Source organism: Cryptomeria japonica, chromosome 7 (genome assembly GCF_030272615.1).
Source record: "Cryptomeria japonica chromosome 7, Sugi_1.0, whole genome shotgun sequence".
Taxonomy (NCBI): Eukaryota; Viridiplantae; Streptophyta; class Pinopsida; order Cupressales; family Cupressaceae; genus Cryptomeria; species Cryptomeria japonica.
Genome location: NC_081411.1, coordinates 805,156,397 through 805,166,347, shown reverse-complemented (window position 1 = coordinate 805,166,347; position 9,951 = coordinate 805,156,397).

The window sequence follows — 9,951 nt, the reverse complement described above, 5'->3', positions numbered from 1 at the left end:
CGTTGCAGAGGGGATATTTTCTCCCAACACCAGATAGACCTCCAAACTCTTTGATCCCATGGACCAATTCATCAACAGTTGGAAGTACATTTCTACTACTTATTTTGACTTTTATTTCCACATCAGATTGGGTGTCAGTGTTATCACCTTCCTTTTCATCTTTCTTTGGCTTCTTATTAGCCTTTGTGTCAACTGTCACTTCACGCTTTTTCTTCCTAGCATATGTTACTCCTATCGGTCTATCTTTACCAGGTGAAGATGCAGGAGTATATGTTTCTTGTTCTTTTGCGTATGATGTCAGCTTGCTGGTTGCAGTACCATTAGGTTTTACCTTTGACATTTTCTTCTTTTCTCTTTTTTGTTCTTCAACTTTGGTTGATTTGGCCCCTGTTTGTTCACTAGTACCAATGGAAGTAGTGGCACCGGATTCTTCGCCTCCATATTTTTTGTCTAGGGTATCAATCATTTTTCTTACTTTCCTTTGAATGATTGGCACCTTAAGTTCTTGTTTTATTTTGGAGCTTGCCTCCTCACAAGTTCCAAATATCTTTGCCTTCTGGTCTACCAGTTTGGATAGTAGCATGTTAGCATGAATTTTAACAATGTCTATTGCAACCTCATAACCCATAGGTGGAACCCAAAAGGTTATGGGTTGAACCACTTGAATGATGCAATAATCTATGTCTACAAGAAAGCAAATGTTGTCTTTGTACTTCTACACTATACCGGTTGGTATTCTTTCCGTTTTGTGCATCCTGATTTGAAATTCCTTAAAATATCCCCACTTTGTTTCACCAAACCTATCTCATAAATCCCTAATCATTTCACCTATCTGAACCATGATAGGTTTTTCTTCAGACCATACTATATTACCCTTACCAGGAAATAATTTTTGCACATAAAAAAATATACGTACCCTTAGTGAGCCATATTTGAAATATTGCTTCTTTTCCTTCTTGATTCTCTCCATGTTTACCAGAAATTGGCTTCTAATCATCTCACAAATATCATATGTTGCATCCTCCTTGATGATTCAATAGGCAACATGTATAGCACCGCTCGACACACTATTCATCCAACTTGATTGATAGACCCTATAACCCAACACTGTAGAAGCAAATCTTACTTCAACATCCTTAATATGAGCGATTGTCATTGCTCTACTATCACATTGGGATTTGGTTAACCGAGTGACTTTAGTTGATGAAATTGTTCTTAGGGTTAGTGCTTCACCAATTGCGCTAAACCCTATCACTCTTTGAATCACATCCTTTGTGATCTTGATCAGTTCTTGAGCTTCTAGCCACAAGAATTGATTATGTACTCTACTTAATACATACCTAGCCCAATCAACATGAAACTGATCGGGAAAATCAATAACATTTGACAAACCCTTGGTCTTCAGAGGTAAATATTCTGCCTTCAACTGATCATTAACATAGAACCCTTTTTTGTCTCCAAGTTCTTCAAGCTTGAAATGGATGTAGGAGACAATATCTTCAACCAATAATACACTGGAGGGCAGATGATAAAGCACCGGTCATGTTGATCTCACCAGCTTTCATTGGATGCAACTTGAACTCGGGTTGAGGTTCTTTAATAGCTTCAAGCAACACAAGAGTCGATATAGGCGCTGCCATGATGACCTTCAAACAATTTTTTCTCAAACGGGGTTTGAATACCTTCTCCTCAAAAATACCAAACACCACTATCACTCTACTTGAACTCTTCGCACAAATATCACTAGCAATATTTCAATCGCCTTTGGTCGCACGAGCTCGAGAAAGTTCACAAAAAATCGAGGTAAGTGAAATGTATTGACATTTCCTTATTTATCCATTGAGATTTATCGGTGTTATGATACAATGGTTAGTTTTTAAAAAAAACTTACAACTTAAGGTACATCAATTTACCTTTTTCCGGTTGCTTGTTACCGATACACAAACAACTAACCTGCAAGACATTTATCAAATAGGAACTTTAGACTAACTTTTATGCATCTCATATATGTAGATAGACATAACCTCATATCGGTCGAGGGGATTCAATAATGATCTTACCATATGTGCTCCCCCTGAGCATCAATATGCCTAATTTGAAGAGGAACTGTCATCACCGATGGATGATGACTTAGTTTCAGAATGACTTTCTCCTTCCTTTCTTTCTTCTTTCTTAATCCATGTCTTTTTCATTTCATTCCTCACTTCTTCAATTATCTTCTTTCCTTTCAGGTCATTTTACCTTTTCTTCTTGCCAAACCAATTCTTGTCTTCAGACCGGTTATAGGATCGGTTCCTACACTCTCTGGCTAAGTGACCAATCTTATGGCAATTGAAACATGTCATACCAGTTGTCCTCCATGGTCCTGAATTATTTCTTTGACCCATTCTCATTCTACAATTTGCTGCAACATGACCAAAATTACCATAAGTGGAACAAGTGGCATTGAACTGATTACTCCCTTTATTAGGGCTAACCGGTTTGAATGGTGATCTTGATACATTTGACTTGAACGTGCATTCTTCAGATTTATGTCCATATTTATTGCATGTAAAGCAATATCCATTAAATCTTCTTCTATTTGACATGTTGCTAGATTGAGATCTACACTCATAAGCAGTGTGACCATACTTGTGACAATTATGGTAGCAACCATCAAAGGTGAAAGTCTTCTTTTGACTAACCAGTTTATTTCTATAGACATCAGACTTATGACCCGGTTTACCACACAGATTACAAGAAGATTTAGAAAACTTCATACCTTTCACTCCTGAATGGTTCCTTTTATCATCCTTCATCTTTTTGGATTTAGATGATTCTCCAGTTTCCATAGGACCTGTACCAGAGTAACCAAGACCGATTGTTTCCTTTGTTCTTCTCTGAGCTTTCAACTGTTCATCTATCTTCTCAGAGCTTTCATTAAATTTCCTTAGTTTTTTATTTCTCTCATTAGCAACTTTCAACTCATTTGTAAGTTGTTCAATCTCTTTCATAATCTTCTCCTTTTTCCTCTGTGTTGTCATGCAGATGCTCATGTATGTATTCATTCTCCTGAGTGAGAATTCGGATTTCTTCATCTTTTTCAATGACGATTGCATCATTTTCTCTTAGGGATTCCTCAACAAGTCTTTTGGCTTTTTCAACCTTTAACGATGCTTCATCTACATCTCTTTTTCTTTCATCAACATTTATGATGGCTTCCAGTATCTCAGTCATTCTCAGGGCCTAACTTTCATGTTCTCTTTTGAGATGTGTGATTTCTTCCATCAACTTCTTGTTCTTTTCCATGAGTTCTAAGACTGCTTCTTTTGCTTCTTCAGATCCACTCTGTTCAAAGAATTGATCTATGATATCCTGACTCTCATTTAGTTGTAGATCTAGTTCCTTTCTTTTAGCAAGAGATTTTCTCAGTCTCTCTTTCAGCTAAGCAATAATTTCATTGGCTTCATCAATCTGCTTCTGATACCGATATTCTTCCATGATCTTTTTCCTCAAGCTGTCAAGCTTTACTTCAGAGGACCATAGCTCTGATACCAATTGTTAGTATTTAATCGGTGACTGAAAGGGGGGTGAATCAGTCAAAGCAATTTCCACACAATTCAACCAATCGGTTTGCAACTATCCTTTGCATTGTCTTAAACATTGTGTAAATCATGAAAGCAAATAACATCATAGAAAAGAGACTTGCATGCACACATAAATATCACATAACACAAGTAATTATACGTGGAAAACCTCGGTTAGAGGGAGAAAACCACGGTGGGGATAACCCACATTCTCTCTTACTGCAGTGAAAAAGAGTGCCTTGTTAAGAGCTTACAATTTGTTCTTTCTGAGAACATCACCTTGTTAGGAGTGACTAGTATTCGGTTAAGAATACCTTGGAACCTGTTAAAGTTCACCTTGCTAGAGGATTTTACAACTTCATATTTGAAGTGACTTTGTTAAGAGATTTTACATAAAGAACCGGTTAAGGTTCACCCTGTTAAGGGATTTACAATGTTGCAATTGTTAGAAGGAAACAAAGATGATTGATCTATCTGACGACACTACCTTTGTCTCATAGATCAATGTTGCATGCTCTATTCAAATTATCGGTGTCGGCTTCACCGATTCATACCTATTTCTGCTACACTCTGTTCTGCTCCCCCTGTTTACATTCACACAAATATTTTTCATGTTGACAACACCCTTCTAAGAATGAATTGTGTGAATATATTAGCCTTTTGGTTATGGCTCCAACTTTCCCTCCAAAACATTAGATTCAAAATTCTATTACTGTGCCTTAAATTACTCTCCATAAATCATTCCAGGAATATCGATCAAGACAGTCGTTCATGTTGATAAGTCTGTCGGTTGAAAAGGGAAGATTGCCAGTTCAACTAGATGTTAACTGGACATTTCCAAGTCTGTCGATTGAGACTCCTATTATGTCGGTGTACCAATCAAATTCTGCCTAATTGGTTACCTCTTGTATACCAGCCTATTATCTACTTAGTCGATTATCCTCCTGTGTACCGATCTATTCACTGCTTAGTTGGTTGACCTCTTGTGTGCCTATCTACTCACTTCTTAGTCAATCTACACTCTGCTTACCCTGTCTACACACTACTTAGCCGGTCTATACTCTACTTACCCTGTCTACACACTGCTTAGCCAGTCTATACTCTACTTAGCCGGTTAACTCACTGTTGATAGGAATAAGAACTCTTGTTCTTTACCGATGAATTATGAAGACTTAGAAGATGATGTTGCCAACAATGACAACCATTTCATTCACCTGTCATACAAAATTCACCAAAATGCCAACAACTATCCATGATTGGTTTGAGCTTGTTAGTCATTACTTTGGACATAATCTTATAAATAGTGTTGCAAAGGGAGATAGGTCTGAAATCTCCCCAAATTACAACTTTCTCTTTCTTCGGAATAAGAGCAGTGGATGTATTGTTGATTTATTAGAGGATTTTCCTTGATTTTCTTGAGGACTCTAGTGTTGCAACCAAATTTGATCCTATTATGGGCCAACATTTTTTAAAGAAGCTTGTGGGAAAGCCATCTGGCACAAGGGGCCTTATTTGAGGGAAGCTGATTGAGAGCTGCAGAGACTTCTTCCATAGAGATGCATTCATTAAGGCATCTATTTTGTTCAATTGATATGATTTTGGGAATGGCTAAAAGAAGCTTGCTTTGTTCCCAGAGTTATGACCCTTCAACATTATTTAGCAGGTTTGTAAAAAATGAAGCATTTCATTCCGAATCTCCAGAGGGTCCTCAATTGTTTGGTTTCCCTTGACCTCTATCTTCACTATTTTGTTAATACTTCTTCTTTGCTTAGTCACATTGTGAAAAAAATTAGTATTACTGTCTCCATTTTGAAGCCACCCTTCTCTACATTTCTGTTTCCAAAAGATTTCTTCTTTTGAAAGGATATCTTCGTACTCAACTAACAATTCCTTTTCCTTGATGAATTCATATCGAGACATGCCTTCCTTGGGGACTTTTTCATTCAACTCCTCTTATTGGACTTCTAAATTTCTTTTGGATTCGAATATGTCTTTGAAATGAGCTGAATTCCACTCCATCAACTTCTTCTTTATAAATTTAAGCTTTGAGACATAACAAAAAAGCTCTGAACCTTCAAACGAACCTTCCTTCTGTGTGTGTGTAAAGTGGACCTGTATCTGTAAGCACAACACTTCAATCAAGTCATTACATGCATGGTTAATCGGATATAATCAATGAAATATAAACCATAACAAATCGACTCATTGCCTTCTAAAAGATGCGAGTATATGATTGCTCTTAGATTATAAGCAATACCAGTGACTAGACAACATCAAGACGAAGGATTTTATCTATATGAACATGATGAATGCTAGATGGATGCAAGATTAATCTAACAAGATTTTTGCAATATTAAACTAAATGATTTAATCAATTTGAAATAATTAATATGCAATATATCTCAATGAATCTAGAGCAAAAATAGTATAATAACGATATATTCTCCAACCTCTCTTTGAATGAGAGATGAGCCTGAATTTATAGAAAATTCAGAAAGAAACCAACGGTTGAGATCAAATGATGATAAGCGGTCAAGATTTTCCAAGAGGAAGCACAATCCAGGTGAATTGATGTGATTGGATGCTTTTCTCAGTTTTAAAGGAAATTGAACTAAAATTAAGATTAAATCAAGAAAAAACTGATTTAAAGGAAATTGAACTAAAATTAAGTGAAAATCAGGAAAAAACTGATTTATTATCTATTTCATTCAATTTTAATATTTAATTGTTTTAATTGCTTTCTTTGAGATTATCTATCAATTTTTAATTTGTTTTTTCAAGATTATCTCCAATTGATTTCTTTTCTCAAATTTTAATTATTTTTTGTCAATTAATTCCTTTTTTGATTTATTTCCATTTTTGAAGATTTGTGCTCAATTGATTTATTTAATTGAATTAATTCCTCTTTCTTGATTTGTTTCCTTTTTTGAATATTTATGGCAATTTGATTTATTTAATTAAATATGTTAGGATATTTAATTAAAATAAATAAGATAATTGTTTAAAATGATATACTTGGAATGATTAATTAATTAAATAAATATTTAATTAATATTGAGTGATTGATTTTGCCAAGTGACATTTGATGATTAAAGAATTAATTGTGTGCTCAAGATTTATTTAATTGCCTTTGGTTAGGACCTTGGTGACGTTGTCGAGATTAGGGGCCTATGGTTTAGATGACCATTTTTAGGGTATTACACCTTCCACCATTGATCTATTAGGGATAGGAAATTCAGATCTTTCATCTACATATTCTCAAATATAAAAGGAGGTTTTAACAAATTGGAATCTCCCTGTATGCTTAACATAAGTGGGTAATGGTCTGAGCCCGAGCATGGTAAAGCTTTGCATTCAAAAGAAAAAGGGAAAGAGGAGAAATCCCCCAACCAGAAGAATCTATCTATTTTATTTGTCGTGTTATTGAAACCTAGATGCTTGTTGTTCCATGTGAATGTGCAGTCCCCTGAATCCACCTTGAGAAGGCTATTCCTATCTATCCAATCATTGAAATCTTGTTGAGATCTTTCAAGTCTGGTTTTGCCTCCTCTTTTGTCCTTCTAACATCTGATAGCATTAAAGTCCACTCCAATAAATAAGTTCTCTAACTGATGAAGAGCTAAAACTCTATCCATGTCTGCCTAAAAGGCACGTTTTAAGGAGGAAGACATAGGCCCATAGACATTTATCAGAAAACAGGAAAGGTTCACAAAAAGGATCTTGACAACTACCAGCAGCCAAATTTTATTTGAATGTATCCTTTCTATCTGGACCATAGAAGGTTTCCAAATAATAAGAAGGCCCCCAAAAGCACCTTCAGCTTCAATTGCTACATATTTGCAGCCAATATATTGATTCCTTAGGCCTTCACCAAAATTTTCTGCTTGTTGGAGATTAAGCTTGGTTTCTTTGAAGCGTGATAATTTCTGCATTCTAGGATAAGTTTCTTGTTAGGGGCGTTAAGGCCCCTAACAATCTAGGATAAGTTTTTCATCTCTATTCAGGAAGGGATGAACCCTTCCTTACTTTCAAAATATTAGTTATTTTAATTTGTCCATTAGCCTCACCCTCCATTGAGTGATGGTCACATAAGGACTTCCTACCTCTTTTAGGAGAGGCAATGCCAAAGTCAGGGTTTGATTTGCTTTTCAACACCTGTTTGATTCCCAGTTTCCTTTTTTCTTTAACTTGAGAGAAAAGGGTAGCAAGGGGGGTTTCCATTACTTGATCTGGGACCTAGTCCTCCTCCATATAATCATTTAAAAGACTATGATTGATGGGGGTCACCCCCATGTTTGAAAAAGGCAGAGGAATAGATGGAAACTCAAAAAAGGGATTTGGAAGTTCAAAAGATAGATTGATAGTCCTAGATTTCAAAAAGTTTTGTCCAGGAGGAGAGGAGAAAGCCTCAGGGGGGTTCAAGCAGGGAGATTTTGCAGTATTTTGATCCAACAATCCAAGATGAGAATTATCTGAATCCCTAGGGGAGGGAAGCCAGTCCTCTGCATTTGAGTACCCCTCATCCTGGAGATGATCACCACCACCTTTAGTTTCATTTAAGACTTCCATGATATTTGCCTTTAGGTTTTTCAGTCTCAAAAAGAAGATTTGTGAGAGCTTGATCCTTTATTTGGGAAGATGAGCCCTATGTTTGTGCTTGGAGCCTGCCTTACCTTTTCTGGAGCATTTTCTAATCTTTGAAGCCCTTTTAGACTTGACAAGAAAGGCCATGCAAGCTCCATGTTTAGGAATTTTCTTTTTCAAGGCTTTGCCCTTTTTAGGACCACCCCATGAAAGCCCTGTGCTAGCAAGAGAAAGGGGGCACGAATCAGAAGAATTTCTTGTTTTCTAGGTAGCAGAGGACTCTTCTACATTTGAAGGGGAGACCAAAGATTTACGTTTGTCTTGAGGTAGGACCTCCTTCAAGTTATGCTTCTCTTGAGGCACTTCGCTAAGCAATTTAGGCCCAGGGTCTGTTGATTGGAAAAAAGGGCCCATTGAACCTCCCAAAGAGCTACTAGAGATTATCTGGTTTCTCAAGAGACATTTGTCTAGAGTTCTCTCTGTTAACCTCTTAAACTTTTGTTTCCAACGTCTTAATTTTGAGACAATTTCCAGCTCCCTGTAGAAACCTAAATCTAAATCTATTTCCACGTAAATATTAGCAACATCCCCTGATTTCCACTTAGGAAATCCTCCTCAATCCCCAACAAAGAACCTAGTGCATCTCCAATCTTTTGGAGAGCCTCAACACACCAAAATTCAGAAGGAAGGCCAACCAGGCTAAGCCATATACGGGATCTCTTAAATCCTATAAGTTACAGGATCAAAGCCAGGTACTTAGTCGAGCAAATGGAAGGAAGAACCAAGATAGAAAATTGGATTGCCATGGAGGATGCTCATTTTCAGTCTTGAATCAATGCATTCTATGAAAAAGAAATCATTCTGCAGGGAGTGTACAAAGACCATACCAGGGAAAGATTGGAGCCACCAATCCTTAATATCTATATTACTGCCACCAATGCCACACCACTTCGCAAAAAAGGCTCTCTCTTGGAGGCGACCAATAGCAGGGTTGATGACAACTGAGGGCAGGACGACCAATTTGCTTCCAGGACCATTCTTCCTCCATTCATTGAGAGGGGAATTAGTTTGAACGACTTCCAGAAAAGAAGAAGGCTCACTCTTCCTAAACCCCCCCTTTGGTTTGGATGCAAACCTTCAGAATTCCGAATCATTCTTCCTCTATGCTTCCCTGGGCCGAGCCGAAAGGATGTTACTGTTTGGAGGGCATAAACCCTGCATGTTCGATAGGGGCTTTTTCCCTTGCCACCACGAATTCTGCTCCAACTTTCTGGATCCTTCTGTGTCGTGAGAATATGTTTTAACCTTGGGAAAGAGACTAGTGCCACCCTGGGAACAGTTGAAGCGCTTTGCCTTCTGGATTGGTATCCTATTTGCTCTCGTTGCCACATTATTAGACCAAGGCCTATTAGGTAGATTCGGACCCGTGAAACCTACTTTCAAATACTTCTGGAATCCTTGTCTAACTTGAGTGTTCTTCAACTACAACCCACGGTCGCCTTTAGGGAGCCAGTTTCTTTCTCCCAAAGCCCGCCAAGTATTTCCCCACTAGTAGGTGTTCGTGCTCTATTTTTCCCCTCCCAAAGTTTGCCATTTGTAACCCCTCCACTTCTGGTTGATATGTTTAGTGTTCGGATTGAAGAAAAATCACCGATGGGTTAGAGGAAGAGATCACCCAAAAACCCTAAGTAGAGGAAGAGATCGCCCATTTCGCCCAATTCGTACAACCATTTTTTCGTATTTGAATTATTCTTTAATATTACAATAGCTTGTACTTGATGAATGTGTGTGATATATAATT